Below are 20,734 nucleotides of genomic sequence, written 5' to 3'. Positions count from 1 at the left end.
GCATGTCACGAATTTTGGCAATCTTTTCGTCGATTAGATTGAATTCCGATTCATACGTTTCGCTTCCTACCGTTAAAAGATCGAATTTTCCCGTTTCGCGTTGGATTTTCAAAGCATTGCGCAATTTTCTACGCTTCACATCTCGCGATTCTCCACTAGTAAATTTCACCGCGCGAATGATCAGCTCGTGTTCCAATTCGTCATCTAGCAGATGATTAACGTTTAGCGATCGATACTGAATTGTAAACTCCGACATTGTAACGGACAAGCACAGAAAATTAATAATTTAACACTGAATAAATACCAATAAAATTTAAAATTAAGAGATGATTATTTAGATTCACTAATGATGATTAAAATTATATTTAACTACTAGGAACTTTCACGCATTAATAAATAAAAACAGTAATTACGGAAATAGGTGCAAAATTTCTAATAAAACGTGCTGTTATGTGTTAGGTGGGTTAGTGTAATGTGTTTTATTTATTTAGGGCCTTTATTGTAAGTGTAGGTGATTTGTGTTGACCCTTGGATTGTTGTCTGTTTGACTTTAAACCTCCTCTCCGAATCAGAAAATGATACGTAAATCCTATACTACTTCTAATCGAACAAAATATCCCCAGAAAGTCAATTAATCTCCTGTATTAAGTTAGTTAATTGAAATCTTCGATTGTCGGGAAGAGTCGTGTCAGGTAACTACACAATCAGGTGTCTGAATGTGTACTCACCTACCGCCCTGTTAAAAAATCCTTAGATTTTTTTCCAACTTTACTCGAACCTCCGATTACCGAACGACTTTAACGCTGGGTGCCAAGTGAGACTTTTTGACCAGCAACTCCCGGATATTACTAGCTCAATCGCAGAAGACCCTTTGATTAATCTCAGGGTCGGCCTACGGCTGGGTAATCGGAGGGGCACGCGAACAAAATTTACGGAAACAAACTGTGGGTTTTCTACAATCAAAACAATTAACGAATTAAAACTTTGGACGGAAAAATTACTTTTATTTAAACCACGAGAAAAACTACTATCTAACTTTGGTTTTGCAATTTTAAGCTTTATTAAGCACGCTACTGTGTGGTGTGTTTGTGTAGGGTGTGGGTTGGACGGTGGTCGATGACCGTTGCGGTACGTACCGGATGCTCGATGACTACGTTGGTGAGCGCTCACAGGTTATCTTTACCGGGGGTTGGTTCGACAATGGCGGATTGTTGATGGCGGATCAGGAACGGGAACTTGTCCTGATGTGATTGCCAAAATGGTGGCAGTTCGTCTGGCGTTGACGAACGGATTGGATACGGCGTCTTCCTTCGTTGACGGGGATCAGCGGACCACGGCAAGGCCGTATTGGCCGCGCTGAGAAGGGCTCTCCTTGGGAATTAGAGACTTCGAGAATTTCTCGAAGTCCCGAGAGATAGGCCTCCTTTACGTTTATGGTTCTTACCTGAACCAGAGGCCGAAGTCTTTTACGGTAAGACGTAGACTACCGTCAGGTAATCTAGGCCGAATCGTACGACGGGATTCCTCAACAATAAACGGGGTGGCACAAGAAACAAACACTCTGGTTTCACAAACTTCTTGGCTGTTGGGGAACACACCTGACTCGCACGAACGCCGGAAGAAAAAAGCCCAGAGTCAAAGACCCTTTTTGGCGCGATCCTTCACTCCTTTTCTCCACCTTCTCCACTCAAATTATTTAGGCGAGTTATTGCACCTTGCATGCAACCTACATGCATTCGACCTTGCAACCAGTCTTGGTTGCAGACTTGTTGACGAAGATGCCACACGCCCAACTTAAAACTAACAATAATTGTATTTGTTAAAACCTATCTTCTAAACATTTATTTAAAATTTCCCTAATCCTAACTAAATTTATAACAGAAAAACAACAGTTCGAACAAATAATACAAAAATGGAAAAATTACATAAGGACTTTGTAACGACGGTTACAGACGCCTAGATGTGACAAAGATTGATATTTTATCGATCGAATCAAAACCATATAAACGATTTCAAATATTAAAACCATTTTTAATTCGTGTTAATTTAAGTAGTAAATTGTTGTCCAAAAATATGAATCTGGTAAAATAAATATGAAATAATGTTATGACACTTTGCGGACGTTTGAAAATAAAAAAATGGGAAGCTTTACATTCAATTTCGTATAACCCATACGCCTAGAACGCTAGACAAATTAACTGAACAAGAGTCTTTTCTATCCTATTTTGTTTATTTATAGAGGATTTTAACCAACTTGGTCATTCGTCCTCTCAACAAGAGTCTGTTCTTTGAAATAGATTAGATAGGATTGAAGTTTTAAAAGGCGAATGAACTATTTGATTTTTTGCAAACGTAAATTGAAGTTATCAATAAAATAATCTACTTTTTAATAACAAAAAGTGAGGATATGCATTTTCCGGAAGAATTTTCAATTAAGAAAGTAGACCAGACAAGGGCAAACCATTAACTTTTACAAAAAATGTATACATTATTTCTTCATCTAAAAATTGTCGGGCCCAAAAAAAAATTGATTAAATAAACTTAACTCTTTTTTATAAATCATTCACCAAAAAACTGTTTACACGTTTACTGTTTGTTTACACACAACCTTCAAGTACAAACTTAACATGAAAAGTGTGTTTTTGTTTTACATATTTTGGCTATATAGAAGAGACTTTTGATTCACTTTTTTGTTGAACAGTTTTTTTGTGATTGATATTCCAGGGGCAGCAGATTTTTATGATGAACTTTTAATATGACCTGAAAGTGTTAAAAATAATATTAATTCCTATAATTTCTTAGGTGGAATAAGTGAAAACGCGCCATTTAGCTATGAAACATCTAAAATTTAAGAATTTAACTCCAAAATGGCCAGAAAGGATATCCCGAGTGTTGAATCTGAAGCGGATATTCAAAATTATTATAAAGGTCTTTGTAAATCAAGGTCTTTCGATTGAACAGCATTCAGTGAAATTTGAAGTACCAAGCATTAATTTATTCCGGAGAAAAACTTAGGATATAGCAATGAAAGTTGATAAAACAGACAAACAAGAACAAGTATTTAATTCATTTTAAAATCTTTTCACTGACGCATCTGAAAAAGTCCTATGTGTTTTAACTTGCCCCAATAAATGGGACAAATGTATACTTCGATATTTCTTTTTGTCAACATAACTAATATTTTTTTTTTTTAAATATTACTTTTTTCAGAGAATATGAAAGTTGAACTGTGGTGATATTCGTTAGGATTTGACCGGTGTTTCATTTTTGAAAATTAAGATTTACAGTAAAAAAGACATATAATTTTTATAAAGGTTTTGTTTACATGATAATTTTCAGGAAACAAAATGAACTCATGAAACCATCGAAGCCTGAACAGATTATTTCTTTTCGATCTATTAAATTTAAAAAAAAATCTGCTTTTCAATTAAATGTTAATAAATCTTAAAAATATAACATAATCCTAACCAACAATTTTCAGAAAATTTCGAAATCAGAACTGCTTCAGTTAAAATCTTTAAAATATTGGGTAAACATATATAAACATCCTATTTTCATATCCTCTTTTCAAAACCAATCGTTTCTTTGATTCATTGGGTTAAAGTTCAAAGGAATTAATTTGCATTTTTTGCTTGAATAAAAAAAAAGGAATTTGCAATACACAAAATCTTTTTTTTTACGGGATTTTCATCCTCTGAGATGATTCATCCCTAAAATACACAAAATCGCCAGATTTAATGCCATGACAAGTGCTGTTCGGGAACACTTTAAGTTGAAATGTGTAAAGTCTATAACTTACGAATCAGGCGAATCTTTTTGGAAATGATTTTGGTGAAAATATGGATTTTAATTCCAACTGCTTCGAAGGATGAGCATGGTGAATAAAAAACTGTTTGAAAATGGTTAGTAAAAAATCTTTTCCTATGTTTTTTATTTCTTCAGCTCTAAAAAATACACCATCCAAAGCTAATTTGGAGCTGATAGCGCTGCGTTAGGCAAAATATTCGACAAATATTCGAAAAATTGTCCCAATATTAAAAACAATATAACAAAACGAAATAAATCTACTGAATGGAATACAGTAAATGAAACATACATATTATCAACATACTGTTATTTATTGAACATGTTCCAAAAAATGGATTTTAAAAGACCCGTTGAGTTTAAATTCTTTGGTTTAATTTTGATAGAATTGAGCGGGACGATTCGAGTAAAGGGAAAGAAGGGAAATGTAAAGAAAACTAGGAAAAATAGAAAAGGGACGCCAAGTTGAACATGGTAAGACGAAGTTTACCCGGGTCTGCGTAGTAATCTATATATATAAAAATGAATGTTTGTCTGTCTGTCTGTTCCCTATAGACTCGGAAACTACTGAACCGATCATCGTCAAAACTGGCATCTGAGGGTTTTTGAGGCCGGGGATGGTTTCTGTAATAGTCAAAACTCCATCCGACTTAAGGGAGGGGGGGCTTTCATACAAAATTTGTAGTTTTTCGAAACAAATTAAAGTCATGACATCCATTTTCTTGAGATTTTTTTTTCCTTTGGGCGGTTTGTTTTTCGTTTCTATGGTCGAGGCGTCGCGAGCCAACGTCGCAAAAGGATAGCAACCCAGGCATAGCATACTGATCAGTGGGAATATTTTGGCGCGTATTTTTCAACCAAGCATATTATCTTTGAGGGGTTTGTTTTTCGTCTCCATGGGCGAGCAAATGCCGTCGCAAGAGGATGGTAACCAAAGCACACTGTTCATTGATTGCTGGAAAATTTAACTATAAGGCGCCTGTTTCTTAAACACGTGGGGCGATATGCAACCTAGATGTGTTTTTTTCCTTTCTTATTTGATTTGTACACAGCACGTGGTAATAAATGACGCCTAGATGTGACACGGATTGATATTTTATCAATCGAATCAAAACCAATTGAAAGATTTGCAAAAATACTTCCATATTTAGTTCGTGATAATGTAGGTAGCATTCGACTTTTCATTCAAGGAACATTAGAACATGTTCGAACGTTCAACTTTTTCTGTTAAAAAAAACTAAAAATTATGTTTTCTTCTAAAAATTGTTACTTCGACTCAAATACACAACTGAAACGAATTTAGAAATGAAAATGGGAGCTTTTTATATTAAATAATTCTGAAAAAACCATCGTACTTTTTGCTTACATACCAATTCAAGTACGTACTTATCATGAAAAGTGTTTTTGTGTTACATGGCTGCATAAAAGAGACTTTTGATTCGCTTCGTTTTTGAAAAGCGAGACTTTAGAACTGATATTCAACTGGACGCTAAATTTTTATGAGAAATTTTTAGTATACCCTTAAAGTGTTAAAAACAGTATTCCCTTTTGTCAACTTACACGGTGGAGCAAGGGCAAACGTCGAACTTTTAAAAAATTCATCTTCAAAATGATTCAATATGTTGGAAAGACCAGAAGGGGTATTCCGAATGTTGAAACTGAAGCGGATATTAAAAATTCTTAAATGTCTTTGTAAATGAAGGTCATTCCCTTTGAACAGCATTCGTTAAAAGTGGAGTAAGAAACATCAATTTATATTGCAGGAATACTGCAGATATATCAGTGAAAATTGATACAATAAAAAACAGGAGTTCGTATTAAACCCATTTTCCATTACTCTGACGCATCTGTAAATAAGCTTTGCATTGACACTGGCATTGACCTCAGTATACGGGACAAATGTAAACTTAGAAATTTATTTTAACCAACATTTTTCAATATTTGACTTTCAAAGAGTAAATAAAAAAAACGCTGAGAACTTATTTAGTGATGCAACTGATATTTGTTTAAATATTTATATTTTTACCGTAGTAAGTTTATTAAAAAAAAAGAAATTTGCACTGTATTTAAAACATAACTAATTTAATAAATTTTTCATTACCATGATAATTGCTGTTTGGGTATCGAGCCGGTTAAATTTCCCTACCTTCTTCAAGCAGTGGGGGACAAAATTGAAAAAGATAGGAGAGCTCCCATGTAAATTTAAGATAAAGAGCTTTTCAAAGAAGGGACCATATTAAGAAAGGTTTTTTGGGTACAGAGTACAAATTTCAGATCTTGAAAAACGAGTTTAGAGATCAAGTTTCAGTAAATAATATATACCATCTTTGAGTTGCAATTCAGAACTGCAGCTTCAGCTGTCATTTCAAAGTTGTTGGTTCTGAAGTATGATGAGGTTTGATTTAAAAAAATGCTCTCTAAAATCTAAATTCGAATAAATTTTTACAAATTACATTTATTTTCGGAAGGCGTAGCAAAGCACAACGGGTCAGCTAGTTGGTATATAAAGATGAGTTGGACTATATATGTTTGTTTTTATGCACCTTATACAAATCCTCACCGCTTAACCAATCAGCCTGAAATTTTTTACAGTGATGTTTTTGGACCAGGATAAGTTTTTAGTAATAGTTTTGAGCCCCTTCCACCTAAAAAAAAGGACCCTCCCATACAACTTTCGTTTTAATTCCCACGAACCAAAAGTCATGGCACCCATTTTGTGAACCGACTTTTCTCTCCTTGGCGGGTTATTTCCACCATCACCATGGGCCGGGCGTAAGTAACGACTATCCAGAGTTCACGTGTACTGGAAAGAAAATCAAAGCTTGCTGAGCATTAAAGATGAGAAAAACAAAAATTTTGGCGGGGGTTTTGTAACTTCTACTGCTGAAAGCACGTGGTACCAGTAGGTACAAGATTTTTGTAAGAATGAGCTTACATTTTAAATTAAAAAAATACAACTAGCCTGTTCTTTATAATGTGACTAGAATTGTAATGGTTTTCAAATTGCTGGGGGGCTTTAAGAGTCTACAACAGGCATGTCAAACTGGGGGTTTGGGGGCCGCGGCCCTGGTCAATGCGGCCCGCGTAGCCCCGTCTTAAATTTTCACAAAATTCCCTACTAGGGAAAGTGAGCCTTAACTTGGCATGCTCCTTATCTTGGCATGCCAAAATGCATTTTGGTAATTTATATGTCAAACATATGCCTAAAAATACAAAATAAATCAAACATAAAAGAAAATCGCATTTGTCTACATTCTGCATAGCATTTGTCCGCAATCGAATCCAAATTACTGCGTAATAATTTTTTTTCACATGACGAACTGGAAGTAAAATTACGATTTTCCGAAAAAATCTGAAATGAACCTACCTTGCTAGTGCATCTGCCACCTTCGGATCGATTTTAAAAACACACTTCCCTATGAAAAAATCACTAAAAAATACCGTTGGTTACAGCAAAACGTGGCAAAAAATATAAAATTATAACCTACTCCAAACAACGTACATATTTGATCTAAAATTGAAGAAAATATAAACATTTTTTTCGCCTAATCTTGGCATGAAATTCCACTAATTGAGGTTTGTATGTATGTGTGAGAACGAAATCAGCAGGCAGACGGTAGCCGGCAGCCGGCAGCCGAATCGTCGGCCGTTAGTGCACAGTGGTCTGGAAATTTAAAACCGGTCGAAATTAAAAAGAATAATTGAAATAACTTAAAAATACCATAAATGTATTTTGGACTATAATCAATTTATTTATCTCTCAAGCGTATTTGGCATCTTTCTTGGAATTATTATACTAAAAGTTTAGCTGCCTTTTTTTGGTAAATTTCTAGAACTTTTTCTCTCAACTTCTGAGCACGAAATCAACAGGATTCGGATCCGAATCGATATCTTGGATCTCAACGTTGAAGTAACTTTATCCATACCCAAAAAAACATCTACAATTGGAAATAAGGTTCAACGTATTTTGATTTCATTTTATTTGTCCTGGAGATAAACATTTGCTGTATATGTGTCGCTTTGAAAGGAATGGTTACAAAGTTCAAATTATGACATTGTAAATATTATGTTGATTAAAAAAAACTAATTGCATTACAATGTTGAAAAACTATGTTAATAAGAGCTAAATTTTATTGTTTTCAATTTCATGTGAATCAAAAATAATATTTTGACCAAGTTTGTTTTATATTATGGATCACTGTGCATCAGCAGAGGTGACGACGTTTGTTTTCCTTAGGAAAGGAATATGCGAAGGAAGCGCTGCCGAGTTTGGATGATGATTTTGCATGAGTGCGAGTGGGATGCAGCTTGAATTTCACCCAGCTTGTAAATTTGTTGTTCGCTTCCATTGGCTATAGTCCCCAAACGAACGAGTGAGATGCAATCTATTTCTATCAGGCCGGCTGGAGTGAGCGATAGTTTGTCTTGTTTTGCTATCCGGGTGTACTCAAACGATTGCTAGAAAATTCCTAAGGGCGACATTTTAAATATGTAGGTATGATTCAAAGAATCGTTCGCTTACTTGAGTTTTAGCTTTAGCTTGCTCCTTGCCTCGGTCATAATGGTTTTTAAAATGTCTCTCCTCCTTTTATGGGAGTGGAATAAAAAAAAACATGAACATTCACTATCGTATGTTAACTTCAATGGGAACAGATCCATCAAGATTTCATTTTAAAAAATTGAACAAACGATTTGTTTGCTCGGTTAATAAACATATTTATGTTAACCAATGCAATATTGTGGAACCTATTTGTTCTAGATTGTCATTCTGATGATAGAAATTTTAAACACACCAAAAACTGGAACAAACAAGTGAAACTTTTTTACGTAAGATTATAATTCTGCACGCAAATATCAATTCTAAAAATTGGTTGACATTTCGTACTTTCGACTTTTTGAAAACAACACAGAACATTGTTGTGCTTCCTTCCAGGATATTATCAACGAATTCGTGGGGGCTGTTGTTGTATTAGTGAGGCAAATTTCTTCTAGAGGCGGCCAATTTAAGGAACTCATAAAGGGCCACAATTCGGAACGGGGGCCACAATAAGGAGCATTTCAATCAATAGTTTGATCAGGTTTATCTCAAATTATCCACCGCTTTTAAGCTAGGATATATTTTTACTACATTTCAGGCTTGTAAGCAATCATATTTGTCTAAGGACTTTTGAAGGTACATATTACAGGAAGACTACAATCATGGGAAATATAGTCAACCATGCCTTAGGGGCCAAGTTCGGGTACATTTACCCTACACAGAAGTACGCTGGCTTTCCTGCCACAAAATATAAAAAAGTTTTTTTTTTTTGCTACGAGAGGAAATAATATTATTTTTGAAAATGAAAGGTGAACCTGTTGAACATTTTCAAGCAGACGACTAGGTTCAGGATTTGGCATTTGACGTTGATTTCACTGGCCACCTGCAAGATTTAAACTTAAAGCTTCAAGGAAAAGAAAAAAAAATATCATAACCGCTTGTGATGATGTCAAAAACTTTCAAGCGAAGTAACGGTTATGGATCATCAAAATTTCCAAAGAAAACCTTGTGCACTTCTCTACGTGTCAAGAACTGAAAAGATCAAATAAGGCTTCATCATTTTGTAAATACGTACTTCAGAATTGTTACTAGAAGCATTCAAAAACCGTTTTCGTGACTTTAATTCACACGAGCAAGAATTTTCGTTGTTTGTATCTCCATTTTCGTTTGCTCCTGAAAAAGCTATCTATGTGAGCAGTTTTTTTTTCATAATGAAAGCTACAAATACTGCTCATCGTTCGAGATTATCTGAAAAAAATTTATCATCAAAAATGAAAGCGTCAGTGACAAATAATCTTCAACCTGATATCAGGACAATAGATATAATGCATTATAATATAAGAATGTTAAACGTGGTTAAAATCTTACATAAAAAATTAACGCAAAATTTCATTCCGAGTTTACTTATAACTATATTCTATTTTATTGTATCTTATCTCCGCGAAACTAATATGTTATGTTCTCAAACTAATTTTGGCTGCGGCCCTCTACGTCATAGAAAATGTTTAATGCGGCCCGCACACTTAAACGAGTTTGACATGCCTGGTCTACAAGAATAAACAATGAACTGGATAGTGAACAGTGAATTGACTTCATTAGCTGAATAACTATTTGGACTGAGTGCTGAAAAACTATTGAACAAATTTTTATAAATTCCAGCTTTTAAAAACCAACAATTATAATATTCTAAGAATCCCTCACAGAGAAAGAAAAACTTATTAGATTCAGAGTAATAAGTTGAAGACATCGATTTCAACGCTTTGATGGCCGTCATGGAATTTAAACAGGGGATTAGAAAATCATTAAGGTTATTGAATCTGAGATTTTATATTTTGTACAGTTCAGTTTCTTTTGCAAATTTATAATTTTTGGTCATCAATTCTACCATCGAATTTTGAGAATCTATACGGTGAAGTTAACACTGGATGTTCTTACCAGTTATATTCAAAAACATTGAAATTTCAGGCGAAGAAAGCGGTGTCCAGAGAAACATACCCGCCAGCTTCAGATAGCTTTTGAGTTTTAAATTTGCGTTCCGTGATATCTAAAGTTTCAGAAAAAGTTAAAGGGTCCGATGATAAAGATACCTGAGGAGCAAAATGTGTCAAATGAGCAGTTGGTTGTCTGCGTTCGTGTGGAGAAGTTGACTTGCCCGGCGTTCATAAGTTCTTAAACCAGCTCGATAAAACCGGATTGGGTGAAATATTTAAAATGATTCAATTGTTGTACAGTACTTTCGATCATTTCCAAGAAGTATATGAAATTAGTTATTTATCTCAGGACACTAATTGTTATTGAATTTTGAATGTGAATTTTTCGGTATCAGAGGTGGAAGCTCATTAAAAAAAAATGATGGCTATATTTTTCGGCTTGGGTGAAGGAAATGTTCATAAGGAAATCATCATAAGCAGGAGAAATGAAAGCTAAGTATAATTACTACATCTTTTAGAGCTTATTTTACATATTATTTTATACACATTAGCTTTTACTTCTACAATGTTCAATATATGTTATTAGCAATGTAATAAGTCAATAAGTTTTGCATCTAGGTCGAAGTCGTTTTAAAAATACCTTTCGAGTTATCAACATGACTCGTAAGGTTTTGTGTCTTTTGATGTGTTTTTTTGTTCTTTTTTCTTTCCAAGAGCGAGTAAAGGCGCTTTATCCTTGGTCGATGGCCAGAAATGATTGTACACTGAAATCCAAAAGAGTTCAAGAAAGAAAATATAAGCATATATTTCTTAAGACATTCTATTTATTACATCAAGTTCTTCAAAATACATAGGTTTTGTGGTTTCTGTGTACAAAATAAATCATTTCCAGCCCCTCTAGAACAGTGGTTTTTGTTAAGTGCGGGGTTTTTGGGGAGCAGTAAAAACAGGTGTTGTCGGTTTGCTGGCCCGCAAGTAAAGAGACCGATAATCTTCTTTTTTATTTATACATCTGTTCTTCACATAATAAATTCTTCTTATATTGGTACCACTGACTAATGCCATAAAAGCCTCGATCTACGAGGGGTTTCTATTAATTAATTTATATTCAAAATACGCTACAATACATTTCCATTTTAAATAGCACTAATGATTTTTAAAAAATACAATTAATTTAAATTGAATTCAAAGTTGGAAATAAGGTTGCCTTTCGACTTCACTTAGACCAAACCCACCGCAAGTTGCTATTTCGGTCGGTATTTTAGATGTTTTGATTGGTTGCGTTTTTATCTACCTACTTATTTTCGTAGGTATTTGTGTTTGTTTATTTTCTGATAGCGACTACCGGCTGCGTTGCTACCGACATGAACGCATCCTGTAACAACCTACTGCTCGAATGCTATTTCTCGAATCAAGTTAGCAACTGTTGGTGCGATGATGGGTTGATAAGGGCCGTTCACTAATAACGTAAGCACGGTTTTGGAAATTTTCAACCACCCCGACCCCCCCCCCCCCCCCCTGGTAAGACAAAGTAAGATTTTTCAAAACCGCCCCTCCCCCCCAAGTAAGATCTTACGTTTTTTATTCTTTGAGAAACGGACACGTTTTTTTGTCAAAAATAGCTTGAAAATATTAAAAATGTGATATACATACTTCAAAGCAAAGCACTTTTTAAGTAAAATAAAAAAAACTGTATTTGAAAAGCACGATCTATACAAGACAACAAATGAAATGTCAAAACGATTAAAGAAAACATTATTCAAGACTTAGCATGTTTGGGGTAACAATAATTTTCAATACATTTTCAAAATCGAATAAACAATATATAAAATCTAAACTCCATTTAAAAAAGAGAGATATGGTTAGCTCAAGGCTTCATAAAAAATTGTTTTTTTTTTACCTAAAAATCATAAAAATCTTAAAAAAATACCATTCTAAACTACCAGAATGGGGGCAAAAATGTTTGAAGACAATCACGTTATCAGCTAACCTAAAAGCTGATACTCAGCGGTAAGCGATAAAGTTATCGGATTTATTTGGTAAATCGTTTGTAAAATTTCAAGTTTTTAATGTCTATCACTGAAATTCATTATTTAAAGCGCCTTATATTGATTTTTGAAGAATTTTTCTGGATGATGTCTTTTTCGAAATATGATGGATTCAAATCGTGGTTTCACAACGCACCATTTTACTTTTTGTTTCTATAGATTTCTCTTTATAAAAGATTGTTATGATGGAAAGCAAAAAGCGACGATCTTGTTTATAATGTGGTTGAGTGGTTTTGATGGCATATTGGTTTGAATTGGTTCTCTATAAATTTTAAAGAAGCTGTAATTTTTTTTATTAATTCAAGGACATTAATAGATAAATAACATATCATAAAAATTGACCGACAAATAGGTAGAAAGTAAAAAAAAACTTGAGTAATATGGTTTCGTATGGCTGTGGCTGTGATGAATTTTTAATGTAACATTTCTTACGTAAGATTTTTGGAAACCCCCCCTAATCCCCTAGTAAGAGATCGTAAGCAAATGTGAAACCCCCCACACCTCCCCCCCCCTCCCCCTATGTGCTTACGTAATTAGTGAACGGCCCCTAAGTATGTTGCTGAATGTACTCGAACCATATTGGTGGACCTGGTCTTAGGGTGTACAAAATTACTTTCGATTTTCTTTTTCTTTACTCTTTCTGATCTTCGTAATGTTGCAGCATTCGTTTGTTTCGTTGTTCAATTCCGGTGGAATCCATGGTAAAGAAAGAATAAGCAGTATCTTCGACACCCGGGAACGTCTCGTCGTCAGATTCCACCCATGTTCGTTTCGTACTTCGAGGGTGACCCGTTTCCAATTTTCCGTCTCGGCCATCCTCGTGCATCCGAAGCGCAACATTTCGCCGTGTTCCAGTTTTCGGTTGAAGTTTAATGTTTAATCTACCCCCTGTGGGCCGAGATTGTTTGAGCTGCTAGAGCAATCTGCAACATATTTTTAGAAATCTATCTATTATATAAAATTCTCTTGTAACGGTGTTTGTAATACTACTCCTCCGAAATGGCCCAAACGATTCGAATGAAATTATTTTTAGAATATTCTGTAGCCATGCGAATCGGTTTATATTAAGGTTGCCAGAATTTTTTCCATTCCTATCCGGGCCTAGCAATTCCGGGCATTTTTTCAAAAAAACCTGGCAAAATCCGAGCATGGCTTTCAATTTTTCAAATCCAAAAACCGGGCAAAAACCGGGCAGTATTCAGGTGTTATTATATATAAAAGCAAAGAAAAAATGCAAAAAATATGAAATTAATATTTTATTAATGTAATTGCAGACTTTCAAAAACTTTTTGGAACACTTAAATAGTTAATGGTTTATAAAAGTAAATCAGCGAAATTATTTGAAACAACCGTTGAAAATTTCCATACCGTTAATCGATTTTGCTGAAACTCACTCAAAAACTTTGATTTTTTTTGGTTTCTTTGTGAAAATTGTGAAAAAATCCGGGCAATATCCGGACTTTTTTCACGATATCCGGGCAACCGGACCGGACCGGACTTTCTCCAAATTTTGCATCAAATATCCGGGCAAACCCGGATAAAACCGGGCAATCTGGCAAGCTTAGTTTATATCGAATAAAAACAACAAAAAGTCGCATCAATTGTCCGTAATAATTAAATTTGCAGTTTTTTGAATCAAATAAAAGCCATGGCTTTCAATTTTTCGAGATTTTTTTTTCCTTTGGGCGGTTTGTTTTTCGTCTCCAAGATCGAGGCGTTCGCGAGCAGACGTCGTTAGAAGAAAGTAGCCATGGCATAGCTTACTGATTAGTGGAAGCATTTGGGCGCGTATTTCTCAACCAAGCATAACTTCAATGCACGTGGTGGCGCTATGAAGCCTAGATGAGATTTATTTCTTATTGATTCCTAGCTCATTTGTACAGCATATGGTAATGAATGACGCCTAGATGTGATCCGGATTGATATTTTGCCGATCGAATCGAAACTATATAAATAATTTTAAAAATTAAAACTATTTTTGATTGCGTTATAATTAAAACAGCAATTGTTGTCGAAAAAATATGAATTTAGTATTGATGCATATGAAAGAGTGGTATGACTCTTTGCGGACGTTTCAAAAAAGAAAGTGGGAAGATTTACATACAGTTGTATAATCCAACGTTTATAGAAGGTTAGTTTTGATCCATATCGAAAACAGGAGAGAGAATCAGATGTTTTAGACAGAAATAGATCGAAAACATTTTTTTAACATGTACAAATGTACTTAACTGAAGATGTATCAAGCGTTTTTAAATTATTAAAACAACAACAAAATCCGATGAAAATGAACAGACACGTCAACTGAAAAAGAGCCTGTCCTTCAAAATAGATGATATAGGATTGATATATTTGAAGGCCGAATGCAGAGATTTTTTTTATATATTTTCCAAGCATAATGACTATCACCATCAATGAAATAAACAACTTTCTCATAACAAAAAGTAAGGATATGCATTTTCTGGAAGAATTTTCAGCTAAGAAGGTACACTAGATCCAATGCAAACGTTCAACATTTACAAAAATTGTATAAATTAATTCTTCATCTTTAAATTCTGTGCACAAATTTACAATCTGACTAAATAAACTCAACATTTTTTTAAATCATCCGTCGAAAAACACCTTACTGTTTGTTTACACACAATTCAAGTACGTACTTAACATAAAAATTGTGTTTTTTGTTTTACATATTTTGGTATCATAAGAGAAACTTTTGATCTTTTTTTGTTGAAAAGAGTTAGTTGTGATGGATGTTCCTGTGGAAGCAGATTTTTTTGATAAATTTTTTATATGACCTGAAAATGTTGAAAATAATATTTACTCCTGTCATTTCACACGGTGGAACAAGTTAAAACGCGCCTTTTAGCCATGAAACATCTACCTTTGAAGAATTTCCTCTGCAAAATTATTTAGAATTATGTGAGAAAGGTCAGATAGACTGTTTGTTGAATCTGAAGTAAATATTCAAAATTATTGCATGTCTTTAATAATGAAAGTCTTTTGCTTTAAACAGCATTCAGTATCAATTATTAGTATCAATCATTAACAGATAAACTGCAGATATATAAATGAAAGTTGATAAATAAAACAGGAACACGTGTTTAATTCATTTCAAAGCTATGTTACGCATCTATGAAGAAGTTTAAAAAATGCATTGTGTTTTCACTTGCCTCAATAAACGATACAAATGCCAACTTAGAAATATCTTTATGTCAACAGTTTTGCATATTTTAATTTCAACAAGACTTTGTTGAGAAAGGATTTTGTTGTACATACAACAATCGAAATTTATTTGTTTTAAATATTTACATGTTTTGCTTAGAATTCTAAAAGTTGAACTATGGTGAAATCCGTTTGCACTTGCCCTGGTGTATCTAAATTGAAATTGAGATTGAAATAAAAACAAAATAGAAGCAAATGAAACTTTGATAACTTCTCGACGGTCATCATTATAAGATTTTGTGCGATGTTTACATGAAAATTTTTAGAAAATGTTCATACCACTGTTGAAGTATGAACAGGTTTTTTTTCGATCCATTAAATTTTTAAAAATCTGCTTTTCAATCGATTATTTATGAACAGATAAGTAAGTTTAAATTTTGAAAAGTCTTTAAAAGGATCATCAGCACAATATAAAAAATAGCTGTGATTCAGTCGAATAATAAAATTTAAACACATTTTTTTCTCCATTGATTTGTTTGGCATCACTTCAAGTTGTATTGTGTCATGTCTACAAGTTTAGTATATGGCGAAAAAAATTATTAACTTCCTGATTGTTACAAACGCTTTTGCATTGAAGTGTGAAGAAGAGAGAGACAAAGGCAATTCTTTATAAATTGGGTTGTATAGCTTGAAAACTTATTTACCAGTCAGGGCATCCATACAAGTTTGATGGCATGAATCGAGAACTTATCAAGGAAAGAAGAGAGTTTGTTTGCGTACGAATAATTTGAGACCATCCCTTATTTCTGGGCGGAGTCGGAAAGAAGATGGCAAGTCTTTATTCATATTATAATTGGTATAATTTGAAAACTTATCAGACAGATAAAGCAAAATATTACGTCATTTAGACACTAAAAGTAAGTTATAGTATAGTTTATGAAGCTTATAAAACAGATTCAAAGTTTCAGATCTTGAAAAACATGTTTAGAGATCAATTTTAAGAAAAATATCATTTAATCATCTTTTTAAAGCGGTTGCTTCTAAATTATGTTGAAGTTTGATATGAAATGCTGCCTAGAAATAAAACTAAATTTCAATTATTTTTACAAAATTTTATTATTTTTGGAAGGTGTAGCAAAGCACACCGGGTCAGCTAGTATGTTTAATAAAAATTGCTTCTGTCCAATGTTGAAATTCATTTATTTTTGGATTACGGTAATATACTTTATCTCCCATGACTAATTGTCTAAAAGGATCATTATAATAATTTTTGTTTGTATCCCTTTCTAGAACATCAAACTACTTTCTAGAACATCACTCTTGTCAAAAGGTTTAGCTAGCTGTTTCTTGAAATGTCATTTTGGATTTACCAAATCCATTAAAGTTTTTGGTTTATAATTGAAAACTTTTTCACTTGAGAACTTATCCTCAGATGGTAAACAAATATTACGATAGTTGAATAGGGTTCAACTCTCCTAGTTGAAACCTTTCCTGGATTTGGTTGAAGTCCTTTGTTTGTTAAAATGTGCCCTAAGTAAGGTAACTCGTCAACAAAAAAATTACCCTACTTTAAATTTATTTTGATATTGGCTTCCAGTAAACGGTCTAATACCAGAATCAATTTGTTCCGGCAATCTTCGTAATTTATTCCAGCAATTAAAACATCGTCAAGATAAACGAAAACATGGTCAAGCCATTTTAAAATTGTTTCCATAATTTGCTGAAACAAAGAAGCAGAAGAAGAAGCACCTTGGGGAAGGCGATTGTATGTATATAAACCTTTCATAGTGTTGATTACCATAAACTTTCTCGATTTTTCAGTAAGTTGTAATTGTGTGTAAGCAGTAGCCAGATCCAATGAACAAAATAATTTGCATCCAGCGGAGAATACGTCTTGAGCAGTTGATAAAGGATATGTATCCTGAATGAATGCTCTGTTGATCGATGCTTTACAATCTATGACCATGCGAATGTTGTTATCATTCTTTATTAAGATTACCACCGGTGAGGCCCAAAGACTTGTTTTCATCGGGGTTATTATTCCATCTTTTTCAAGTAATTCAAGATGTTCTACCACTTTTTCCCAAAGTCTATAAGGAACTTCGTAAGCTTTTCTAAAAATAGGCTTACTTTCTTTCAAAGCAAGTTCAGCTTCATGTACCTTGATGGGAATGGATAAATCATTATTAAAAATCAAATTATACTTTTTCTTCAAATCATTCTATTCTGTGTGCTCCGGCGATAAATTGTTTATCGCAAAAATATCAGAGTTTTTGTTTCTCCATCCATTACAGATAACGTCAAGCCAATCTCTTCCCATCAAAAAATTAAAATGATGTTTAGTATTCAAAATAATCAAATTAAGAATATACCGTTTTTTGTTAACATAAACTTTCACTAAAGCTTTACCAAAGAGTTCTAATTTTGACCCATTTATAACCACCAGTTTTTTATCACACTTGGTTAGAGGAACGTGTTTCATAAACTTACAAAAATCAGATTTACTCATGACTGAAACCACCGAAGAACCACTGTCAGCTCCATTTTGAAATTGACTTCCTCAATTTCAACTTTAAGAGGACAGGGTACACTTACGCTGTTAAACATATTTACCATTAAACATGGATAGTCACCTGAGTCATCGCTGTCATAATCGTAAACCATCTTCAATTGTTTTAAGTAATCGTGGACTTCCTCTGGTTTCTCGACCTCCTCCACGAATTTTACCGAGTTTTTTTGAAAGTTTTTGAACTCGTAACAATTCCTTCTAATATGACCCATATCACCGCAGAACTTACATTTGTAGTTTGAATATCTTCCGCCAGAAGATGATCTTTGTCCGTATTTTTGTCCAGGTGCTTATCTATTGGGAACCGAGTAACGTTCACGCCGAAAAGCATTTCTATCGTAACGCATTGCTCCATTTCTGTAACTCTCCGTTCCCCTCCAATCTCTCTGGTCCAACCATTGTTTCACCGAATTCACGTGCATATTGGAATTTAACGCCCTCATCTGTCTAGCTGCTGATTCTCGGGTTTTAATAATTTTTTCTGCCTTTTCCAACGTAAGATCTTCTTCATTGAACAAAATTTGTTGAATATCTTCTCTAACGCTATGAACCAATTGCTCCAAAATGGATTCGTCTCTTTTATCGAAGTTACATTTTTCCGCCATATGCTTTAAAGCCAAAATGTAATCTTCCCCAGATTCAGTAAACTCGTGTCTTCTACTTCTAAAATTGTTTCGAATCACTACCAACGTATCTGTGTTATCATAACGCAATTTTAATTTATCTGTTATTTGTTTGTACGTTAATGTTTTTAAATCCACCGAGGGAAATAAGAATTCACGTCATTAAAAACGGCCATGCCACAAAATGTTAAAAATAAATCTCGTTTTTTTCATCAGTTATATTATTACTCGAAAAGAAAAATTCAAAGCGTTCTGCATAGTTTGCAAAGGATGTACCCAAAATGTAGTGATCGATCGTGCCAAACAACGCCATGTTGGCTGAACCGAATCGAAAATTTGCTAAAATATATATTGTAACTCTATTGTAATAATAAAATAAATTAAAGTATGTAAAAAGAATTTAAAAATTCCGAATTTAATATTGATTTAAGTATTAAAAAATGTAGTTTTCGGACCCCAGATGAACTATTTTCCAATGAGTTTGTTCTAGGTTATAATAGTGGTTATCTTTATCACACAACAACATTGCTGAATAAATTGAAGAAAAAATCCGAAGGGTTTACGATCTACAAACCATAAAAAACCGCCTTCAATGTGTTGTCTCGAATCTAACTCCGCGCCTAACGCCTCAAGCAGACCTAAAAACTTTTTTGCCTAATAAGATACGAAGTTACGATCTTCGACAAAGTTGTTCTGCGGAAAGTTTCCTTTAGAGAATTTCTAAATTGGCACAAAAACCTTTAGCAGGCTCGGTTCCATAGAAGAAACGAAAAGGATGTTGAATTTCCAGTTCAAAGTATTCAATTTTCCCATACAAACCTAACAGTTCAAATTTGCTCATGTAAACGTTACTTAGAAATTCTGCAAAAAATCATGGATGAGTTTTGAACCAGATTGAATCTTTAAAGACCCCAGGGTTTGAAAAAATCAAAAATAATTCCAAATCGAGACAGTCTACTGTATAATGGAGCCAATAACACCTTGGTGGCCGAAAGCATCATGAGACGATAATCAATGGACCACTGGCCACTGCAGGTGTATTTTTGATTCATGTATCTGCAATTTTGTTTTTCTTATTGAAAGTTTCGATTTTTGTTGCTGTACCAGATGTTAGGAGATATTTTAAAATATGCAAACTTTGAGCTATGTAGTCTGTAGTGAAACTTGAAGGGATGTAGTTTCATTCGGTTTGGTGGGAAAAGTTTTCAATTTTGGGCATTTTCGAGGCTCAATGCAAATTCAAACAAATGGAAATTCGTTCACACATCTATTTTTTGGTACAGCTTGGTGCGCATTTGTTAGAAGGAACCGGTAATCGTTTTGTTATTATAGTTGCTGCTGGTTAGGTATAATTGATCAAGATATGGGAATCATTGAAAGTAAGGCAAGTTTTGAATTCAAGCCGGTCTAATAAAAACGCATTATTTTTTGGTAGGATGATGGGCGTTATTTTGTGGTTCTCAAATCTACCCAGGTACGAACATATTACGCTTACCAGCGAGTCGTAGTCAAATTAATACTGTTTCAGCTGCAAATACGTAAAAAGCTTCAACAGTTTGTTGTTATTTCATTTTTGCGAATCACCCTGCTCGGCTCTCAGCTGTTGCTTCTAATCGGAAAAACCACGTTTGTTTACATGTTGTTTACCATTACAACGCATGCGTTGCTGCCCATCGGAATTTTTCGGCTCTTTATAGCATATTTCTTCTCCAGTTCTTTCAGATTGTTGGAAAATGTTTTACGGTTCAGATAAAATTTTTGAATTCAGATAGATTTGCTTGAAAAAAGGTTTATTTTGTTGCACTAAATAGTGATAGAATGCTGCTTTAGTTTTGTTCCTAGGAGAGGTAGGTTTAAATGATTCCCCTATACCATCTTATAAGCCTTAAATCGTGAGAATCGTTCCGAAAATTCTCGTCAGCAGGATAGCCATTTTGGATTTTCATACATATTGGCACCTAAAATTTTGAAGAATTGTATTTTCAAGTCGTGTTCTGTGGATATTTTCTCAAATAGAATTAAATTATGTTATACATAAATACCAAATATCAGTAAGAACTGAT

At 33.9% G+C, this 20,734-nt stretch overlaps 1 protein-coding gene across 4 annotated transcripts in view; it reads left to right on the top strand.

The window, feature by feature from the left end:
• The first annotated feature begins 20,399 nt into the window (after window positions 1-20,399).
• LOC129749194 (voltage-dependent T-type calcium channel subunit alpha-1G) overlaps window positions 20,400-20,734 on the top strand; it is a 144,633-nt gene continuing 144,298 nt past the window's right edge. For all 4 annotated transcript variants that reach the window (XR_008737949.1, XM_055744119.1, XM_055744120.1 and 1 more), the window contains exon 1: window positions 20,400-20,518. The gene's annotated coding sequence lies outside the window, so the exon portion shown is untranslated. The remainder of the gene's footprint in view (window positions 20,519-20,734) is intronic.

This window comes from Uranotaenia lowii, chromosome 2 (assembly GCF_029784155.1).
Source record: "Uranotaenia lowii strain MFRU-FL chromosome 2, ASM2978415v1, whole genome shotgun sequence".
NCBI lineage: Eukaryota > Metazoa > Arthropoda > Insecta > Diptera > Culicidae > Uranotaenia > Uranotaenia lowii.
The sequence above is the reverse complement of the archived record's forward strand: the minus strand, read 5'-3'. Positions and strand labels throughout refer to the sequence as shown.